Source organism: Phacochoerus africanus, chromosome 15 (assembly GCF_016906955.1).
Source record: "Phacochoerus africanus isolate WHEZ1 chromosome 15, ROS_Pafr_v1, whole genome shotgun sequence".
Lineage (NCBI taxonomy): Eukaryota > Metazoa > Chordata > Mammalia > Artiodactyla > Suidae > Phacochoerus > Phacochoerus africanus.
Window position 1 is genome coordinate 106,478,714 of NC_062558.1, and position 21,997 is coordinate 106,500,710.

General features: G+C 38.0%; 1 protein-coding gene and 1 pseudogene across 4 annotated transcripts in view; one reads left to right on the forward strand and one right to left on the reverse strand.

Moving 5' to 3' along the window:
* TBC1D12 (TBC1 domain family member 12) overlaps positions 1-21,997 on the forward strand; it is an 89,035-nt gene that overhangs the window by 3,688 nt on the left and 63,350 nt on the right. The window lies entirely within an intron of this gene.
* Positions 9,386-9,733, reverse strand: LOC125116056 (transmembrane protein 14C-like; annotated as a pseudogene).

Below are 21,997 nucleotides of genomic sequence, written 5' to 3' on the forward strand. Positions count from 1 at the left end.
AACCCACTGAGTGAGGCCAGGGATGGAACCTGCAACTTCACGGGACTATATTGGGTTCTTGACCCACTAAACCACAACGGGGACTTCAAGAGGGAAATATTTTATAGCAGTTATTTCTATTACTATAAAATTATGTTTAGTCAGGACACATCGTTGATTGGAGCTTCATTGAGTAGGGAAGAAATCATGTTGGCGAGAAAGGAACTTAGTCCAGGATGGGACTGCTCTTGTCATTTCCTGCTTGCCCTCCCTTCCAGATGAGGTGAGTTTCATCAACTCAGCAGTGAGAAGATGAAAGCTAAAAAACAAATCTCTTATGTTTCCAGGCTAGCCTTTGTTTCTCAAGGATCTCTTATACTCTATTTTGAAAGTGAAGTAACTTTAAACCATTTTTTATATGTCCTTTAAGCAAATTCATGTTTTTAATTATTTTTAAAATAGTGTTTTATTTTTTAAATCGATACACTCTTAATAGATGCATTTTTTAAAGCCATCTAATACTTTGAGGCTTGTCCCACGCCCTCGTAATAATCTTTTTTATAGTAATACCTGTTATGATTGGAGGGTTCGGCAACTGACTTGTACCATTGCGCTGATAGATTTACTGTAATTTAGAAACACACAGGTATCTATCTGTGTCTCCTGGTACTGTTGATAGTTTTTTTCCAAAATCATAAGAATTTAGTGACTTAAAGGGGTATAACTAAGGTAGGGAAAAAATACTTCTATCTGAAAAGAAAATTTACTTTATAGATTCGGTAGCTTGGAGGTACATGTAGGTTTCCTGTAATCATTGACTCTGAAACTTCCTAAATTTTGCAAAAAATTATTTTCGCAGAGCTCTTTTTATTATAGGTAGCTTAACAGGGAAGACTAAAAAGGCTCATTTAGTGGTTTCTCCATTCTCCTCAATATGAAAATTGTTGAGAATATATATTTTTTTGTTGTGATATTGAGAATTAAAAATTTCCAACATTTATAATTTTTCCTAGCATAAGGTTCTCAGAAACAATGAAATCAACCACAGTTTTTTTCCCCCCACTCAGAGTTTACACTAGTTGGTGAAATCATTGTTCACCTGACCAAGCCATCATAGACCTCTGTCAGATAGAGCTTCCTTATTTGTTCCACCTGTGTCTTCTTCCCGGTCAACTAAAATAAAAACTGCAGTTCCGGAGTTTCCGTCGTGGCGCAGTGGTTAACGAATCCGACTAGGAACTATGAGGTTGCGGGTTCGGTCCCTGCCCTTGCTCAGTGGGTTAACGATTCGGCATTGCCGTGAGCTGTGGTGTAGGTTGCAGACGCGGCCCGGATCCCGCATTGCTGTGGCTCTGGAGTAGGCCGGTGGCTACAGCTCCGATTTGACCCCTAGCCTGGGAACCTCCATATGCCGCAGGAGCGGCCCAAAGAAATAGCAAAAAGACAAAAAACAAAAAAAACCCCTGCAGTTTCAACACTGGTTTCTCAAAAAAATCCCTTCTTTAACAACTCAATAAAGAAAAGGCAAAATATCAAACTTCTATTAAATTTTAAAAGATTTTTATAGGTCCCCAAAGCAAGCAGTTCTTTAAAATAGTTGTGGTATTATTGTTCATGAGGTGAATGAAGAAATAACTTGCTTTAAGATAAGGAAACAACCTAAATGTTCATCGACAGAGATGTGGATAAAGAAGATATGGTACATATACACAATGGAATATTACTCAGCCATTAAAAGGAACGAAATACCGGGATTTTTAGCAAGACGGACCTAGAAATTATCATGCTAAGTGAAGTCAGTCAGACAATGAGACATCAACATCAAATGCTATCACTTACATGTGGAATCTAATAAAAGGGCACAGTGAACTTCTTTGCAGAACAGATACTGACTCAACAGACTTTGAAAAACTTATGGTTTCCAAATGAGACAGGTTGGGGGGCAGAGGGATGCAGTGAGGGTTTGGGATGGAAATGCTATAAAATTTGGTTGTGATGATTGTTGTACAGCTATAAATGTAATAAAATTCATTGAGTAATTTAAAAAAGACTGCATTTAGGTCCTAGACAAATTGAATTAATTAGTCACCCAAATAATCACTTAAAATAAAGAAAAAAAAATAATGCTCAAGGGAAAAAAGAAATAACTTGCTCTAAATATTCAACTTTTGTCAATACGAGAGACAAAAAAAGGCAAAGGTATTCGTTTCTATGTCACTAATTACTTATATATTAATAACTATATATTAATGTGATTAAATGGTTCAAGTTTTAGAAAAGCTGAAAAGAGTGTAATTAGTTGCCCTAGAATAAAAATAAGAGTCTTTTAGGATTTTAGAATGTCGTGAAGCTACCCATTATAGATTGTGGAGCTAATGGCTGAAGAGTCTTTTGTATCTTTTCCTTGTGTCTGACCCTTTTCCTCCCCTCAGATTTAGTTTTTTTTTTTTTTTTTTTTTTTTTAAGGGCCACACCTATGGCATGTGGAGGCTCCAAGGCTAGGCTTCCAATTGGAGCTGTGGCCTCCGGCCTATGCCACAACCACAGCAATGCCAGATCCGAGCCGAGTCTGCGACGTACACCACAGCTCATGGCAACGCCGGATCCTTAACCCACTGAGCAAGGCCAGGAATTGGACCTGAAACTTCATGGTTCCTAGTCGGATTCGTTAACCACTGCACCACAACGGGAACTCCAGATTTAGTATTTTCTTAAAAAAAAAACCCCAACCAACCACAAACACTAGGTATCTATAATAAACCATTGGAAATCTAGCATTGGCTTAAGGACTTAATGGTTAGAGATGTGATCATCTGAATATAAATTAGGTAGAAAGTACTGGGAAACTCCAATTTTTGTGAGACTAAGAGAATTTTAAGTGCTCCAACATGTTATTTTGAGGTGCTAAACTAAATTAACATTTTAACACCAAGCCCCAATAAGCAAAGCAACTATTACTCTAATATTAATTTGGAGTTACATTTTGGTAGAAATTTTCTGAATTATTCAGAGTGGGTATTGAGATTTTCTTTTTATTTTTTTAAACATTTTTTAAAAATAGTTTTATATTTACAGAAAAGTTGCAGAGGTACTACAGAGCATTCTGGTATATCCCTCACCCAGTTCACCTGTTGGCAGCATCACATAACTGTGGTTCATTTGTTACAACTAAGGAACCAACATTTGTGTGTTACTGCTAGTTAAACTTCATGCTTTGCTTGGCATAGAGATACTGACTTAAAAGTGTTTTATTTGGGGACAGTTAAGTTTTCCTGTAAAATCAGAACTGTTTAAAGTACAAGGAACTTCAGGGATCACTGTGTTCATCTTTCAGTGCTTTATGGAAAATCAGCAGTTCTGTAATCAGCGAAGTCTTTTATTTGCTAGACATCACCTGGTAAGGTGGTATTGATTTAATGTTGGAAATGAGTTAAAGATAGTATGAGTTGTTCTTAAGGTGATCTAGAGCAGTGTTTTTAAAGCTTTTCAATTTAGACTATTTAGAGCAACTTTTACTAGATTTAACAACCAGTTTCTATATGCCTCTAGAAAAATATGTAAAAGTGGAGTTCCTGTTGTGGCTCAGCTGATTAAGAACCCAGGATAGTGTCCTTGAGGATGTAGGATCAATCCCTGGCCTCCCTCAGTGGGTTAAGGATCCCATGTTGCTGAAAGCTATGGCTAGGGCATGGACGTGGCTAGGATTTGGCATTAATGTGTCTGTGGCATAGGCCTCAGCTGTGGCTCTGATTCGACCCCTAGCCTAGGAACTTCCATATGCCTCAGGTGCAGCCCTAAAAAGAAAAATAAATGTGAAAGTGTATCTTAATTCTACATAATTTCATATCCTTCGAAAATTACTTTCATATATTTCCTTTAAAAGTTTTTTTTTTAATTCTTAAAATTTCCCTGTGACCTCCAAAGAATACGATTTATTTTTACTTTGTAATTATTCGTCCACAGTAACTTAATTGATTAAAAAAATCAAAACTAGACATAGATATGATTCCTAGGGTTTGAAGCTAATACATTGATTTCTATGAATTATAAGAAGCTTATGGGGAGTTTCTGTCGTGGCTCAGTGGGAACAAATCCGACTAGTATCCATGAGGATGTAGGTTCTATCCCTGGCCTTGCTCAGTGGGTTAAGGATCTGGTGTTGCTGTGAGCTGTGATGTAGGTCACAGATGCGTCTCGGATCCCAAGTTGCTATGGCGGCAGCTGCAGCTTGGATTCGACCCCTAGCCTGGGGTCGAATCCTTAACCCACTGAGCAAGGTCAGGGATAGAACCTACATCCTCACAGATACTATCGGATTCATTTCCACTGAGCCATGACAGGAACTCCCCATAAACTTCTTATAATTCATATAATAATTCAATAATGCTGTGGGTATGGCCCTAAAAAAAGCTAAAAAAAAGTTTATGAATGAAAAAATAGCTTTTTATGTAGTGATAATACTATTGTCTTGAGGAATAAGAAACTTGGTTTTTGTCCTGGGTAGATTCTTCTACCATTAAATAATTGTGTGATTTGGGGCAAATCACTAAATTTCTAGATTTCAGTCCCTCATCTGTGAAATTGGGAGATTCAGAGTACCTTTCAGCTTCAGCACACTGTAATATTGCACGATTCTCTTGCATTCAGTCATGTAGACCTCAAATATTTGTTGGCTAAATACTGCACATGTTAACTGAGTTAAAGAGGATGCTTAAAGAAAAACAGCATAATTTTTTCATGTGTAAAATGAGAAGGTCACCAGGGATAGAAATATCCCTTTCAACTCTAAATTCTACCTTGAGGAGTTCCTGTCGTGGCTCATTGATTAACGAATCTGACTGGGAACCATGAGGTTGCGAGTTGGATCCCTGGCTTTGCTCAGTGGGTTGGGGATCCCGGCATTGCCATGAGCTATGGTGTAGGTTGCAGACGCGGCTTGGATCCCACGTTGCTGTGGCTCTGGCCTAGGCCAGCAGCTACAGTTCTGATTAGACCCCTAGCCTGGGAACCTCCATATGCTGCAGGAGCAGCCCAAGAAATGGCAAAAAGACTAAATAAATAAATAAATTCTACTTTGAACATTTCTTTTGGTAAAGGTCTAACTCTGCCTCAGTAATCATGCTAAACATCAATGATCTTTGTTCAGTTTCTCAGAAGTAGGCTGTACAGACCAGAAGCTCTCTTTTTTTTTCTTTAGCAAATTCTAGATTTTTTTTTTCTTTATAATTTCTTTGGAGTGGGAAAGAGAGAATAGGAAAGTAAGTAAATTCTAGTTAATCAATAAACTGGAATTTGAGACTTAACTTCCAGACCACGAGTTACTTCTCAAAAGTTGCTAGTGTTCCACTTCAGAGAACTAATAGCTTAGTGCAGTAGTCCCTAGCCTTTGTTATACTTCAAAATCACCTAAAAGCACATTTTAAAAAATTAGATTCTTGGAGTTCCTGTTGTGGCTCAGCAGGTTTGATCCCTGGCCAGTGGGTTAAGGATCTGGTGTTGCTGTGAGCTGTGGTGTAGGTTGCAGATGCAGCTCAGATCAGGAGTTGCTGTGGCTTTGGCATAGGCCAGCAGCTGCAGCTCTGATTTGACCCCTACTCCAGGAAGTTCCATGTGCTGCAGGTTCAGCTCTAAAAAGAAAAAAAAAAAATTAGATTCTCTATAATCCAGAACTCCTACGTAGCTGGATTCAGAGGACTTGCTTTTGGCAGGTAGCGTCTTCAAACTATAGGATACAGTATAGTGGTTAAAGATGCTGGTTCTGGAGTTAGATTGCCTGGGTTTGAATTAGCCTCTGTTCTTATGGACAAGTTACTTGATCTCTCTGGGCCTTAGGCAACTGACTCATAAAATGAGGATAGTAGTGATACCTACCTCATGGGATTGTCATGAGGGTTAAACGGGATAATATTCTAACTGCCTTGTATTATATGGCATATGGTGAAGATTCAAATGTTATTTTTCAAAGTGCAGAAGACCACTACAGTCCCTTTCCCAGCTCCATCACTGAAATCCACCGGTTTAAAGGAAGGGAGAGACTAGAATGAATTTTTGTGTACTCCCTGAAGAAACACTGCACAATTTGTGTAGTAGATTTTAAGACAATTTTTATTTGGGATTGGATGGGTGTTAAAATGGACTTTGGTTTAGTGATATAAAATTTCAAAATGTCTTGAAGCTTTAACTAAAAAGCAAATCTGAGAAGGAACTGAAAGGAGAGAATGATGAGAAAGATTAAAATATTTGTATCTTATTGTTTTAAAGAACTTTAACAGATGGGCAAGGGCACCTTTTAAGCTTAAATTCATGAAATGTTTAACTTGGCTTACTCATACATTTCATACTTAGTATGTTGTGGTAGGAAAGCTTTGGGGAAAAGTGGAAACATTTGGAGGTTTTGAGGTGATACATCTGTTACCCATCTCTAAATGTATTATTCAGAAAAGGAAAGCCAATCCTTTTTGAGTCAGGCTTATTTATTCCTAGGAACCCTATTAGCTACATTGAGAGTTGTCCCCAGGTGTTCTGGTTGATATTTGCAAGACTCTACTGTATTTATTATTAAACATTAGTTGGGGGGAAGTTAAGAATGCAAATTCTTTGAGCACCCTTTTTGGTTCAGTAGATCTTGGATTTGGGGCCCAGCAGGAATCCAGATATTTAATAGGGATTCTCAGGTGCTTCTGATGCAAGTAGTATCCCCACAGTAATTAGTGAGATACAGTTGACCCTTGAACAACAGGGGTTTGAACTGCATGGGGCAACTTATATGTGGATTTTTTTTTCCAGTAGTTAATACTTCAGTCCTATACTATCCTCTGTTGATTGAATCCCTGGATATAGAACCGCAGGTATGGAGGGTGTGCTGTAAAGTTATCTTGGGATTTTTGACTCTGTGGAAGGAGGGTGCTCCTAGTCCCCAAGTTGCTCAAGGATCACCTGTAATTATCTATAGACAGGTCTCCTCAGATAACTGAAAGGAGGTACAGCATCCATTTATAGCTCAGATTGCTTTATTGATTTAAAATTGAGTTGTATTTATATACTATATAATTGGTGAGTATAAATGGAGATATAGTAGAAAACAGATATAAATACAAATTTGGAAGTATTTTTTCTAACCTTTACTGGGTTGAGAAATGATCTCTCCCTAATTAAATCTTAGTTTCCTTTTTATTTGTGGGAAAGGTCCTTTACTTTCATTCTATGTGGTTTAGATAGTTACGCTAACACGTTCAGTGAAAAGCTTTAACTTAGAAAAAGGAGTCATAATGTTATCTCTCTTATTTATAGTTTATCAAAAAGGGTATTTTTCTTCCTTTTGCTGGGTGGTTGTAATTCTTTTCCATGCCTTTAAGAAAAAATCCTACACGTTGCACATGGCTTATTTCCCTCCAGAATTTGCTGCTTCAGCCTTTCTTGCACTTCTTATTTCTGTGGCCAAAACAAGAAAGAGAGGGAAACCCATGTGACTGTCTGGGTTTTTAGCAGGCTCTTTCCTGCAATTAAGAGAAGTTTACCTTTAGAAACCAAGCTACAAGTTACATTCCTACTTAGACCTAGTTTGAGAGTAAATTTGGTAATGTATTTAATTTACCTTTGAATTGGGCTTTTTAGTTTTTCATTTTTCTTTTTTTCAGTTTCTTTTTAATTTGAATTTTATGTTGGGATACATTTCTTGGTTAAAAAAATATTTCATTCTGCCTGTCTCTAGCCTCACCCAGATTAAAACATTTTAAGTTTGGAGTTGAACATGATAGTTTTGAAATCAGATTCTGTGCTGTGTTCTCATATTTTCCCAAATACTGTAATATACAACTACCCATCATACACTGGGCATTATTTAGAATTTCCAGATCTGGTTTTCATCTAGACTGTAGTCTTTTTCTAGTCAAGCAGGGGAAATTCTTTTCTGTTGCTGTCCTAGGAAAAAGTTATTCAAAGACTACACAACAGTTCATTGGGCTTTTTTGGCTGCTTTTGTTAGAAAAACATAAAATGTTTGTATTACCTGCTTTCCCTTGGAAAGGGAATATAAAATAAAACTAAAGATAAATACTTTGTTTCTATACTATTCCAGTTAAGGTGGTGAGAAAGAAGATAAAATTGGGAGAGTGTGGAGGTTCCTTTTAGAGACAGGAGAAACTGTTAGAAAACGAGTTTGAAGAAGTTTCTACAGAGAAAAATTGCTGGAGAGAATAAATGTTAGCTGGAAGTTAGCTCTGTACTTTGGCCTGTGGGCTTCAGAGTGTTAACACAGATTATCTATTTATTTTTCTATTCTGCTTACAACAGTGCCTTTGTGGATGTTTCTGGCAGCTTCTTAAAGATAGCGCTGCACCTTTGCCTCTTTATTTTCCTGCTATCTACATCCCCTCATGGCTTTGTAACAAGTTATACAATGCAATGGAAATATTTTTTAATACTAAGTTGTGTAGGGAGTTCCCGTGGTGGTGCTGCGGAAACGAGTCCAACTAGTATCCATGAGGATGCATGTTCTGTCCTTGGCCTTGCTCAGTGGATGGGGGATCTGGCATTGCCTTGAGCTGTGGGGTAGGTTGCAGATGCAGCTCAGATCCCGAGTTGCTGTGGCTGTGACGTAGGCTGGCAGCTGTGGCTTCAATTTGACCCCTAGCCTGGGAACCTCCATATGCCATGAGTGTGGCCCTAAAAAGACCAAAAAAAAAAAAAGTTGTATATAAAAAGTTTAATTTTTTTTTATTTGCAGTAAATGTTATTTACATTGATTTCATTTAACATAATTTTAAAGTAGGTCTGTGCTCTAGATGAGCAAAAGAGCAGATAGCCTAAATCTCATTGAAAGTTTTCTTTCACACTGGTCCTGGGTTTCAGGGGCCCCAGTGGTGACACCTACATTTTATACTTTGAGATTTTACCTACAGATACAGGGAGAAGAGAGAAAACTAATAAACAAGAATCAATCTAAATGAGGGCACTATGGTAGTAAGTTCTTGTGTTACACACTACTCATAAAGATAATGACTGATTTTTTTCTCTGCAAAGTTCAGAGTTTTTTTGTTTTAAGTAAAATGTCAAAATATGTGAAAATCCTGTACATGTTTATCTATTTTTGCTTTTTAGAGCCACACCCGCTGGCATATGGAGGTTCCCAGGCTAGGGGTTTAATTGGAGCTATAGCCGCTGGCCTACACCATAGCCACAGCAACACGTCAGATCAAAGTCACGTCTGCCACCTATGCCACAGCTCATGGCAACACTGGATCCTTAACCCACTGAGCGAGGCCAGGAGTTGAACCCACAACCTCATGTTTCCTACTGGGAATCATTTCCACTGTGCCACAACGGGAACTCCAGTACGTATTTATCTTAATACACAAAAAAATAGCAGGAAGTTTAAAAATTCTTTGTGATTTCAAGCGGGGCCATGACTACTATGGATGGGGTTTACTCAACACACTAATTTCAAGTTTGGCGACCATCAGCAAACTGGCATCCTCAGTCAAGCTGCAGGCGTAAATTTTCCAGTGTGGTAGAATCTCATTCCTATAATGCCAGCCAAGGTTCCAGATGTAACTGAGAAAACCCAAATGTTCCTTGGATCCTGAAACAGCTGGTAGGCACCCAGGCCCTCTAAGCCACCGAAGAGGACCCCGGCCGCCAGGGATGGGACCCTATCTGCTTTTGCATAGCCAATGATCCCACCAGATGCAACCAGTGCCACATAACCAAAGCCAATCCAGTGTGAAGGCACTCGTGGGCCAGAGTCCTTCTGCATTGTTGTCTTTCACTCCGTGCAGACAGGAGATTACACCAGGCCTGCACCTCCTTCCTGAAGGTCTGCACTGGCAGATGAGAGTGCCATAAAGTTTAATTTAGACTTTAAAAGTTTAAGTTGTTAAACAACTTATACAACTCAGCAAGAACAAATAACCTAATTGAAAAATGGGCAGAAGGCTTAAATAGACATTTCTTCAAGGAAGAGATATGGATGGTCAGTAAGCACATGAAAAAAATGCTCATCATCGCTAATTGTTAGAGAAATGTAAATCAAAACTACAATGAGGTACTACCTCGCATTGGTCAAATGGCCATCATTAAAAAGTCTACAAATAAATGCTGGAAAGAGTGTGGATAAAGGGAACCCTCCTACATTGTTGGCAGGCATGTAAGTTGGTGCAGCCATTATGGAAAACAGTCTGGAGGTTCCCTAAAAAACTAAAAATAGAGTACCCGTATGATCCAGCAATCCCACTCTGGGCATTTATCTGGACAGTAGTATAATTTGAAAAGATACATACACCCCTATGTTCATAGCAGTACTATTCACAATAGCTAAGACATGGAAACAACCCAAATGTCTGTCAACAGATGAATGGTTAAATAAAATGTGGTGTATGTATAAGTACACAATGGAATATTACTCAGCCATAAAAAAGGAATGAAAAAATGCCATTTGCATCAACGTGGGGGTACCTAGAGACTATCATATTGAGTAAGTCTGAAAGAGAAAGACAAACCATATGATATCATTTATATGTGGAATCTAAAATATGACACAGATGAACTTATTTACAAAACAGACTCAGAGAACAGACTTCAGGTTGCCTCAGAGGAGGGGGTATGGGGCAAGGATGGAGTAGGGATTTGGGGTTAGCATATGCAAACTATATTATATAAAATGGATAAACAACAAATTCCTGCTATATAGCACAGGAAACTATATATGGTATCCTGTGATAAACCTTAATGAAAAAGTATATTGAAAAAAATACATATGCATAACTGAATCACTTTGCTGTACAACAGAAATTAATACAACATTGTAAATCTATTATATTTAAATGAAAAATAGTTTAAGTTGTTAGTATGATAGATTCATGTGTTAAAAAGTGTATGTATCATGTATTAAAAAGTGTATGTATCAAAGTGTAAGATAAATGCAGAATACAGTTTTATGCAATATATTCCTACTTGTGTTCTAGTGCTAAAAGGGAAATTTCTCTTGTAAGCACCGTGGTAGATCTAGCAAACAATTTAAATTTCTCTCACCCATGAGGAGAAAATTGTTCATTTTCAAGAAGATATATTGTGTAGAAATTTAAGTTTTGAAGTAACTTATTGAAGTTTTACATCAGTAAAAGGTCTCAACTAATAAGTAATTTCTGTTTTTATGAAGAGTGATACAATTTAAGTTGCTTTTGTTGCTTAAATGGCTCTTGACATTCTTTACCCCACCCTTATTGGACAGACTTTTTAAATTCTTTGGTACTATCTAGAATTAAAGAAATTGATAATCCTTGGGTGTTTGGAAAACAAAAGATTTGTTGTGATTCATAATTGGTGTTGAGCACCAAAATTTGTTATCAAAGACTAATAAAGCTTTTGTTACATAACTATTATATAAGGTAGTCAGCACAGTAATTGAACATATAACCAGAGGGTGACATCCATCTTTGTGATATACTTCCAGAAGCACATTAATGCTATCAAGAATATAGCACTAGGACATTGGGCATTCTAATAAAATAACCGAAAATTATACTGCATGAGGAGAAAAATTTTAGAAGATAACTACTATAAAATGTTCTTGATTAAAATAATAACTAGGGGAGTTCCCGTCGTGGCGCAGTGGTTAACCAATCCGACTAGGAACCATGAGGTTGTGGGTTCGGTCCCTGCCCTTGCTCAGTGGGTTAACGATCCGGCGTTGCCGTGAGCTGTGGTGTAGGTTGCAGACGCGGCTTGGATTCCGAGTTCCTGTGGCTCTGGCGTAGGCTGGCGGCTACAGCTCCGATTCAACCCCTAGCCTGGGAACCTCCATATGCCGCGGGAGCAGCCCAAGAAATAGCAACAACAACAACAACAGACAAAAGACAAATAAGTAAATAAAAAAAAAATAATAACTAGCCACACATTTTTAATGAGGCTGTAAGATCGTTTTGCTATTGTATGAGACCACCAAGTAAAAAAAAAAAGACAATTACTTTGGTCTTGGGTATTTCAGCTATGCTGCCGGAAGATGGATTCTATCATGGATTCCTTCAATTCAAGAAGTAGTTCTAGGTCAGATGAGCAAAATGTCAACAAAAAAAATAACGACAGCAACTCTAGAGCTAAGTGCCGTTTTATTCTTAAAGAGTTTAGGCACCTGATGGATGTTGTTTAGCCTGTGTTTGAATTCTTTCACTAACAAGGAGCTCAGTTTCCTCAGTGCAACCTAATTGAGGCTATTACTTGTTAGAAAGTTCTTTATGTGGAAGCACAGTGTATCTCTAGTTAATGTTTCTGGTCCTAATTTGCTCTTTAGAATCACAAAGCACAAGTCTCTTCTTTTACATATTTACTCTTTAGAAATTTAAAGATTACTACTGAATCTTTTTTTTGTTTGTTTTTGGACCCTCCTAGCTAAGCATATATGTATATAACTCAAATATATGAGTTAGTTTGCAATTCTCTTACCATTTATTCATTCAATAGATGCTGTTGAGCTCTATTATATATATGAGGCACTAAGAAAATTAGATGAATAATGTTTTATTAACAGACTTAGGAGAGTCATATAAATCAATACTTACAATATTACCTGATTAGTGTTATAAAAGAAAACATAGAGATGCATTAGTGGCACTGAAGAAGGAGTGATTAACTTTGGGATAAGACATTAGGGAACTCTTCACAATGGATGAAACATGAATGCTTGTGGTGGTTTTTGTTTGTTCGGGTTTTTTTCACTAATAAGGAGATTTTGGGTTGGAATGAGGCTGAGGCCAGTACAGGCACACAACAGCATATGCAGAATTACATATGAAATAACACAGCACTTTTGGAACTGTAGACATCCATAAGTATGAACTCACCTTATGGCAGGTGAGGTAGAGTGTCAGAAACCAAGGTGCACAGGTTGGGGCTAAATTATGAAGGAGTTTATGTGATGCAACTAAGCAGTTCGAATTGATTCCATGAGAGGAATAGGTACATAGAGGACATTTGATGGGTTTTTTAAATAAGGAAAACATGTTTAAGATTACATTTTATTTATATGGTTGCTTTTACAACATGTGGAAGTTCCTGGGCCAGGGATTGAACCTTTGCCACAGCAGTGACAACACCAGATCCTTAACTACTATGCCACCAGGGAACTCCTTAGGATTGTGTTTTAGAATAATGACTCTTATAGCACTGTAGTGGATGACTTGGGACTTGAGAAACTGGGGCTTGGATATATTTGTGGTAGGTTATTGGTTTTTGTCAACCCTTTAGTAAAGTATGATATCCAGATCATTGATGTAAGTAACATTAAATTCAGTCCCTGTCAGAAGGGGTAGTTAACAAATTCAGTGACATGCTTATACCAGTAGCTTTTTTGTGAAGCTTTAATGAAGGTAGACTTTGAATCTTTTTTTTTTTTTTTTTTTTTTTTGGTAAGAGCTGCATCTGCAGCATATGGAGGTTCCCAGGCTAGGGGTTGAATCTGAGCTGTAGCCACCAGCCCAAGCCACAGCCACAGCCACGCCAGATCCAAGCCACATCTTCGACCTACACCACAATTCACAATAATGCCAGATCCTTAATCCACTGAGCGAGGCCAGGGATTGAGCCCACATCCTCATGGATACTAGTCGGGTTCACTACCTATGAGCCATGACGGGAACTCCCATCACCCATTTTTGAGTGTTGAATGAGGTAAAAATAGAGTGTTGGAACTTCCGTAATTACGTTTATGTATATGTGTCTTGTACTAAAATGCAAACTCCCTGTAGATAGGAAACATTATCTTTTTTGCTTTTTTTGTCTTTGCTTAGAGACATAGAGCCATATATATACACACACACACACAAAGATTTATTGGGTTGAAACCTTTCTTAAAAGTACCAGAACTTGGAATTCCCGTCGTGGCTCAGTGGTTAACGAATCCAACTAGGAACCATTGAGGTTACGGGTTTGATCCCCGGCCTTGCTCAGTGGGTTAAGGATCTGGTGTTGGCATGAGCTGTGGTGTAGGTCGCAGACACAACTCGGATCTGACTGCAGCTCTGATTAGACTCCTAGCCTGGGAACCTCCATATGCTGCAGGTGTGGCCCTAGAAAAGACCAAAAAAAAAAAAAAAAAGTACCGGAACTTACATAGTTAAACAATTGAAACCTTTGGAGAGGTCACTCTCGGAGTAATGGTATCACTTCTCAAAGTGTTTGGTACCATCTCTGGGAGATGTTTCTGTAGGAGAGAAATCATTTGGGCAAATGTAAGAGAGAACTGATAGACTCTCCTATTACAGTAGAGTCAGCTGGAATACATTAAGAAGCCAACTAAGCAAGTTTGGTTGTATGTTACCTATGGTAAGTACTCTAATATTCTAGGTATAATAGAATACCTAGAAAGTAAATAGGCGAATAGTTAGATGCATAAAATGTAAATAGTTGAGGTTTGCATAAACAAGCATAAATGATTTCACCTCTGGTACTCTTCTGAAGGATTAAATAGTCAGTGACTTGGGGGGTCTGCCACCCTTGAGTTTGGTCATCTTTGGGTCTGTATAACTATATAAGTTTAATTTTGGTGAGGCCTACACTCCTGTGAACAGGGTATTTGCAAAACAGTCCATATTTAAAGGACTAACTTAGGTCGTGGTAAAATCCATAATATGACATCTGTAACTGACAATATTATGATGTAAAAGAAATGTTGAACTTTATAAGCATTGTCTTAATACTTTTTGCCAGTTTTGAAGTATCCTTTGTACTTTCTTCACTTGGGATCATTTTGCATTTCTTTTTTTATTGTAGTTGATTTACAGTGTTGTCTTTTGCATTTCTAATTAGCAAACAAATTACATATCTTTTCCTATGGCTTGCTTTATATTTTCTTTTCTTTTTCTTTTTTTCTTTTTTCTTTCTTTTCTTTTTGTCTTTTTAGGGCTGCACCTCAGGCATATGAAGATTCCCAGGCTAGGGGTCAAATCAGAGCTACAGCTGCCAGCCTACACCACAGCCACAGCAACGCCTGATCTGAGCCACATCTGCGACCTACACCACAGCTCGTGGCCACGCCAGATTCATAACCTACTGAGCAAAGCCAGAGATGGAACCTGTGTCCTCATGGATACTAGTCAGGTTTGTTACCACTGAGCCATGACAGGAACTCCCTGTATTTTCTTGATTGTGTCATTTGATACACAAAAGTAGAAATGTTTTAAATATCATATACTATGGCTCTAAGTACCTGTATCTAATTTAGTTTTTTCCTATAAAGAGTAAGATGTGTACATAGCTATCCAGAACATAGAGGCAGGAAAGTAGAGAATATTGGGAAAAAAGAGTACAGTTTAGCTAATATGTTAGGGTTCATTTAGTTTTAAGGAACAAAAATTAACTTATACTATCCTAAATGAAGGAGGGTTTATTGTAAGCATGTAATGGGCATCTTGTACACATTCTGAAGATAAAAAATAAAATACACCCAAGCTACAGAATAATGGTTTCCATTTTTCAAGAGATGCTTGGTTTTTCTCATCTCTTTTCTGCCTCTTGGTTGTTCAGTGCCTGGTTTCTACTTGCAGAAGTCCTATATGGAGTCCCAACTGTACATGATTTATCAGTTCAAGTATTTATTTTTGTCTGACTGACCCGGTCTCTAAGTCTTCTATTTCAAAATCCTAGAAATCTGATTATCTCAGCCTACATATGAATTTGTCCATATTTTATCAGCAGTCCCAGTTTAATCAGTACTAGCTGAGGAGCAAGAGCATGAGATACAAATACGGGTTACTTTGGGCTACTGCTTCAATCAAGGTTGGGGTTGAAAGCACTATCAAAGAAGTGGAAGTAGGTTGTGTGTATGCTAAAGCCACATACATTTCTCCTAGTTGTAAAAAGTGTAATAGGAAATAACACTGGAAATATAATTTGGGTCCATATTGTAAAGAGTCTTTAATGCTAGGATAAAGAATTAAAACTTTTCCATAGATATTATGGAAGGTTGAGGATTAGGGGCAAGAAATGAAATGCTCTATTATTTCTGTTTGTACTTTGAAGTTTATTCTAGCCAGAAGCAGTTATTTGTCATTCTCCTCCTCTAATTTCCGTTTGTCTGAATCTTTCCTTGTTCATTCAGCAAGCATATTTAAGCACAGACTATATAGCAGGAAAAGAAAGAGCTAGAATAAAGCCTTTCTGGTGAAGCCAGTGATTCATTCATTCATTATGATTACTTTGCAAACATAAATTGAAATGCTTATGATGTTGGTAATAACAGGAGACATGAGTTGAGGCGAAGCAAGATTTACTCCTCTGGTGTAGAATCTGGCTTGTAAGACCATCTTCAGGCTCATTTCAGTGCTTTGCAGGGGGTTAAAGGAAGAGGTAACATGATGGAGATTTTGGAGGGTGATGCAACTCTTTATTACCTCTGCTGTGGTGGTAGTTGTACAACTCTTGTGGTAAAACTTGTAAAACTGCATGCCAAAAGAAAGATAGCCAATTTTTAATCTGTATTAGTTTTTTTTTTTTTTTGCCTTTTTGCCTTTTTGCCATTTTCTTGGATTGCTCTCGCAGCATATGGAGGTTCCCAGGCTAGGGGTCGAATCAGAGCTGTAGCCGCTGGCCTATGCCACAGCCACAGCAACGCGGGATCCGAGCCGCGTCTGCAACCTACACCACAGCTCATGGCAACGATGTATCATTAACCCACTGAGCAAGGCCAGGGATCAAACCTGCAACCTCATGGTTCCTAGTTGGATTCGTCAACCACTGCGCCATGACGGGAACTCCCTAATCTGTATTAGTTTTAAAAATAAACAGTTACTGACTGTTTAACTACTTTATATACAAGGTATTGTGAAAGTTACACAAATCCTCTTCCCAATGCATTTATAGTTGAAAAGTAGTATTCAGGTCAGTATATAAGGTAGAAAGTGAAAAGAATAAGGAGGAAATATTTTATAGAAGAAATGGGTTATGAAGAAAAAGGTTCATAGAAATAAAACACCCCTGGAGTTCCCATCATGGCACAGTGGAAACAAATGTGACTAGGAACCATGAGGTTGCAGGTTCAATCCTTGGCCTTGCTCATTGGGTTAAGGGTCCAGCGTTGCTGTGGCTATGGCTGGAGGCTACAGCTCCAATTTGACCCCTGGCCTGGGAACCTCCATATGCTGTGGCTGCGGCCCTAAAAAGACAAAAAAAAAAGAAAAGAAAAGAAAAGAAAAGAAGTAAAACACCCAGAACTATACTCCTCCATTAGACTAGTACTAAAGATTGAATGTTTGTATCCTCCCTAAAATTCGTATGTTGAAACCTAATCTCCAGTGTGCTACTATTTGGAAGTTGAGCCTTTGGCAGGTGCTTAGGTCAGAAGTGTGGGTCCCTTATGTATGGAATTAGTGCCTTTATAAAAGAGGCCCAAAGAGCTCTCTTGTACCTTCTGCCCTGTGAGGGAGGACACAGTAAAGAATGTAGTCTGTAAAACCAGGAAGCAGGCTCTCACCAGACACTGAGTCTGCCAGTGCCTTGATCTTAAACTTCTCAGCCTCCAGGAACTGTAAGGAAGAGTTTTCTGTTGTTTATTAACCACCCGCCAAGACCATGGTTTTTTGTTACAGCAGCTGTGAATGGATAAGACAACTAATTTGAGAACAGCACTTATTTTTTTTCTTTGTAGCTCCCAGATTAGCAGTCTTTCCTTCATGTGAGCAAGGACAGCACTAGGTGAACACAGAACTCACGGTCTGATACAGTGGCAACATCACAGAGCTCACATTCTAGTGCAGAAAATGACACCTAAATAAATTTTCAAAATTGTTTTGGCTCTTCTGCTTCCTTTGCATTTCTACATCAGTCTTTTTCTTTTTCTTTTCTTTTTTTTTTTTGGCTTCATCTGTGGCATGTGGAGATTCCTAGGCCAGGGATCCAACCAGCAGCACAGCTGTAACCAGCACCACGGCATTGATAGCACTGGAACCTTAACTCCCTGAGCCACAAGGGAACTCCTCTACATTAGTTTTAGAATCAGCTTATACTTACCTATGGATAATCCTTGTTAATTACCTTGAGGAGAACTGACATCTTTACTCTGTGAATCTTTCATTCCTAGAACATAGTATATCTCTTTATTTATAATTTTGGTCTTTTTTTACTTCCTCCATCAGAGTTTTGTAGTTTTCAGTATACACATCCTGCTCATGTTTTCTTAGACTTGTATCTACATATTTAATATTTTGGAGCTATTGTAAGTGATGATTTTTTAAATTTTTCAATTTTTTTTTTTTTTTTTGGTCTCTTTGCCATTTCTTGGGCCGCTCCCACGGCATATGGAGGTTCCCAGGCTAGGAGTCGAATCGGAGCTGTAGCCACCAGCCTAGGCCAGAGCCACAGCAACGCTGGATCTGAGCCATGTCTGCAGCCTACACCACAGCAACGCCGGATCGTTAACCCACTGAGCAAGGCCAGGGATCGAACCCGCAACCTCATGGTTCTTAGTCGGATTCGTTAACCACTACGCCACAACTGGAACTCCTAAAATTTTCAATTTCTAATTATTCACTGCTAGTACTATATAGAAATGTAATTGATTTTTGTTTGCCTTATATCTGGTAACCCTGTTAAACTTATTAGCTCTTAAGAGCTTTTATGTGAATTCCATGGGATTGTTTATGTAAACAAGAGTATTGTCTGCAAATAGTGAAAATTTAATTTTTTTCTTTCCAGTCTGTAACAGTTATTTTTCTTGCTTATTGTCCTGGCTAGAATTTTCGGTATGATTTTGAGGGGAATGATGACAGCAGACATCCTTGTTTCCAATCACCAAAACATTTGTTCTTTCACATTTAAGTATGCTGTCAGCTTGTAGGTTATTTTTGTAGATGCCCTTAATTAGACTAGGAAATTTCCATTCTATTCCTAGTTTTCTTTGTATTTTTAAAATCACGAATGGATTTAGGATATTGTCAAATGCACCAATTAATATGATTTTTTTTTCTTCTTTAGACTTTAATATGGTGAATTACATTGACTGGCTTTTGAATATTGAATGAGCTTTGCATTCTTGGAATAAATCCCACTTGGTCTTACTTTTCTTTTTACTTTTTTTCACTTAAAAAATAAAAGCTTTAGGAGTTCCTGTCGTGGCTTAGTGGTTAATGAATTCTACTGGGAACCATGAGGTTGCGGGTTTGATCCCCGGCTTTACTCAATGGATTAAGGATCTGGCATTGCCATGAGCTATGGTGTAGGTTGCAGACTCGGCTCAGATCTTGTGTTGCTGTGGCTCTGGTGTAGGTCGGTGGCTACAGCTCCAATTAGACCCCTAGCCTGGGAACCTCCATATGCCACAGGTGCAGCCCTAAAAAGACAAAAAAAAAAATAGCTTTATCGAGATATAATTCACATACTATACAGCTCATCCATTTAAAGTGTACAACTCAGTGATTTCTAGTATTTCACCGTTGTGCAATCAGCACCACGATTTTAGAACTTTTATTATCACCCTCCAAAAAGCTGTATACTATGAAGATTAGATATATGAGAAGACATTTTACTTTTATTATAAACAAAACACTAACATTTATTTATGTAAAGCATGAATGGAAAAGTATTCACACATGGTTGGTTTTATTCATCATTATCCTGACTTTCTCTTAGGGGTTAAAAGATATCTTACCTCCTGGTGACTAAAATATTTTGTTCATATTTTGCTGATATTGTTCCTTATTACTGCTTATATTCCTCTCTTAAAAGTTCTTTCCTGTATCCTTCTGATTTTCTTCTAGTGGGTTCTGTCTTTCCTGTGAATGTCTCAGGTACTACACTAGGCTTAGAGCAATGGAATTTTACTTCATGAAGCCTTTGATACAATATGTAATGAGTATGCAGTGGAAAAGCAAGAATATTTTTGTAATTATTTTTTTCTTTTCCCCCTTAATTCAATTATGTTTTATCCCTGCAGCAAAAGAATAAAAAGATATCTATCAGTAAGATATTGCCTGAAATTTATTTACTGAAAGGAACAGGCCTAACCATAAGGTGACTTGCTGACATGAACACAGCATTAAGAAAATAATTTATGAATTTGAACTGTTTAAATGAATATCAGGAAGTATTTTGGCAGTGTGTAAGATGAAAGAGAATAGGCATAGTTGCAAAAATCTTATGTCCTGATTGTTCTGCGGAGTACATGAACAAGATAACTGTGATTAGGAAGAAGAATTGTGCGGGAGCCCTGGCTCCAAAATTTTATTATCTATGTGACCTCGGAAAGTGGCTCATGAACCTTTCTTGGGGGTTTTGGGGTGGCACATTGAATACTTGGAGAATGTGATGAAAGCTGTAAATAGCTGCCCAAGAAAAATGTTCATGAGCACATCATTTACTTCAAATTGTGCATACAGTTTGAGAAGGTTTATTAATCTCCTCTAGCCTATTCATGTAAGTTCATTGATTCTTTTTTTTTCTTTTATAGCCACATCTGTGTCATGTGGAAGTTCCCAGGCTAAGGGTCAGATAAGAGCTGCTGCTACTGGCTTAGCCTGTGCCACAGCAATGCTGGATCTGAGCCATATCTGCAGCCTGTACTGCAGCTTGTGGCAACACCAGATCCTTAACCCACTGAGCAAGGCCAGTGATCAAACCTGCATACTCATGGATACTGTGTTGGGCTCTTAACCTGCCAAGCCACAAGAGGAACTCCCTGTTCGTTGATTCTTCCCCCAGCCCCCGAGAGCCACACCCACAGCATATGGAGGTTCCCAGGCCAGGGGTCGAATCGGAGCTGTTGCTGCTGGCCTCCGCCAGAGCTGCAGCAATGCCAGATCAGAGCCGCGTCTGCAACCTACACCATAGCTCACGGCAATGCCAGATCCTTAACCCACTGAGCAAGGGCAGGGACCGAACCCGCAACCTCATGGTTCCTAGTTGGATTTGTTTCCGCTGCGCCATGACGGGAACTCCTGTTCACTGATTCTTGATGAAGAACCTTTGACCTGGTTACTCTCTAAGGTTCCTGGCAGCTCTGAGGCACTTAAAAAAAAATTATAACCTTTACTTACAGCATTGAAATTCTGTGTTTTTTTTTTTTTTTTGACAAAGAATAAATGATATTGAATTCTGTCCTTTTCTGATAGTTCTGATCTCTGGAGTACTTAAGTTAGTTAAACAGTGTGTATTAAATTAACTTCTCTATTTTTGATTTTTAGAATTTGTAATCATGACAAAGACAAGATCTAAAAACAGCCTGAAAAAAAACTTCTTGGAATTAAAAAAAGCCTAAGTTATCTGGCAAAAACAAAAAAACTGCCTTTTTTTTTGCATATAGTCAGCTGAAAGTCTTTTTCAAGTGAAAAATGATTGAGGTTTGGAAAGAATGTAAGTAATCTTCATGCCAGATCTTTAATCCAAAATATTCAAGGGTGGCCAGAGTACTGCATCTTAAAGAGACAGTGCTTACACTTCTTTGAATTAAGTATGTAGTCAATTGTGGCATTCCATGTTCACTAGATAATGTTTTCTTTTTGGCCTTCTATTATACTTTGGGGAAACTTAAGTACAAAGTCCAGGAAGTTGCTATGTTCTCAGCAGTCCAACTTCTGCTAGACAGAGTTTGAAGATCAGGTCATGATTTCTAATTTTTTAAGCTGGTTTTACTCTCTTGATTAAAGTTGAACTTTTTCCTGTTTGGAAAAGTATTCTTATGCCTTTTTAATGCACAACTCCACTTAAGTGATGATTAGAACTTATCTAATGACTCTAAAAAGGTAAAATAGTCACATAGATATAAATGTTAGGCAAAAACAGTGGGTTTTTTGTCTGTCTTCTAGAGCTGACAATATTATTGACAGTAAAAAGATTCAGGATTAGGCAGTCACAGTTTTCTGTAGTGTCAAATTATACAATCTGAGAAAATATGGAATTTACATGGCTTTTGCTCAGATATGTGAGTTAGTGTGCCAATTCTTAAAGACCCAAGAACTGGAGAGTCTACTTTAGAAATTATGGGCAGAGAACTTACATGGTGTGAATAAGTTTTGCCCGTTTTTGCTTAGCTTTATCC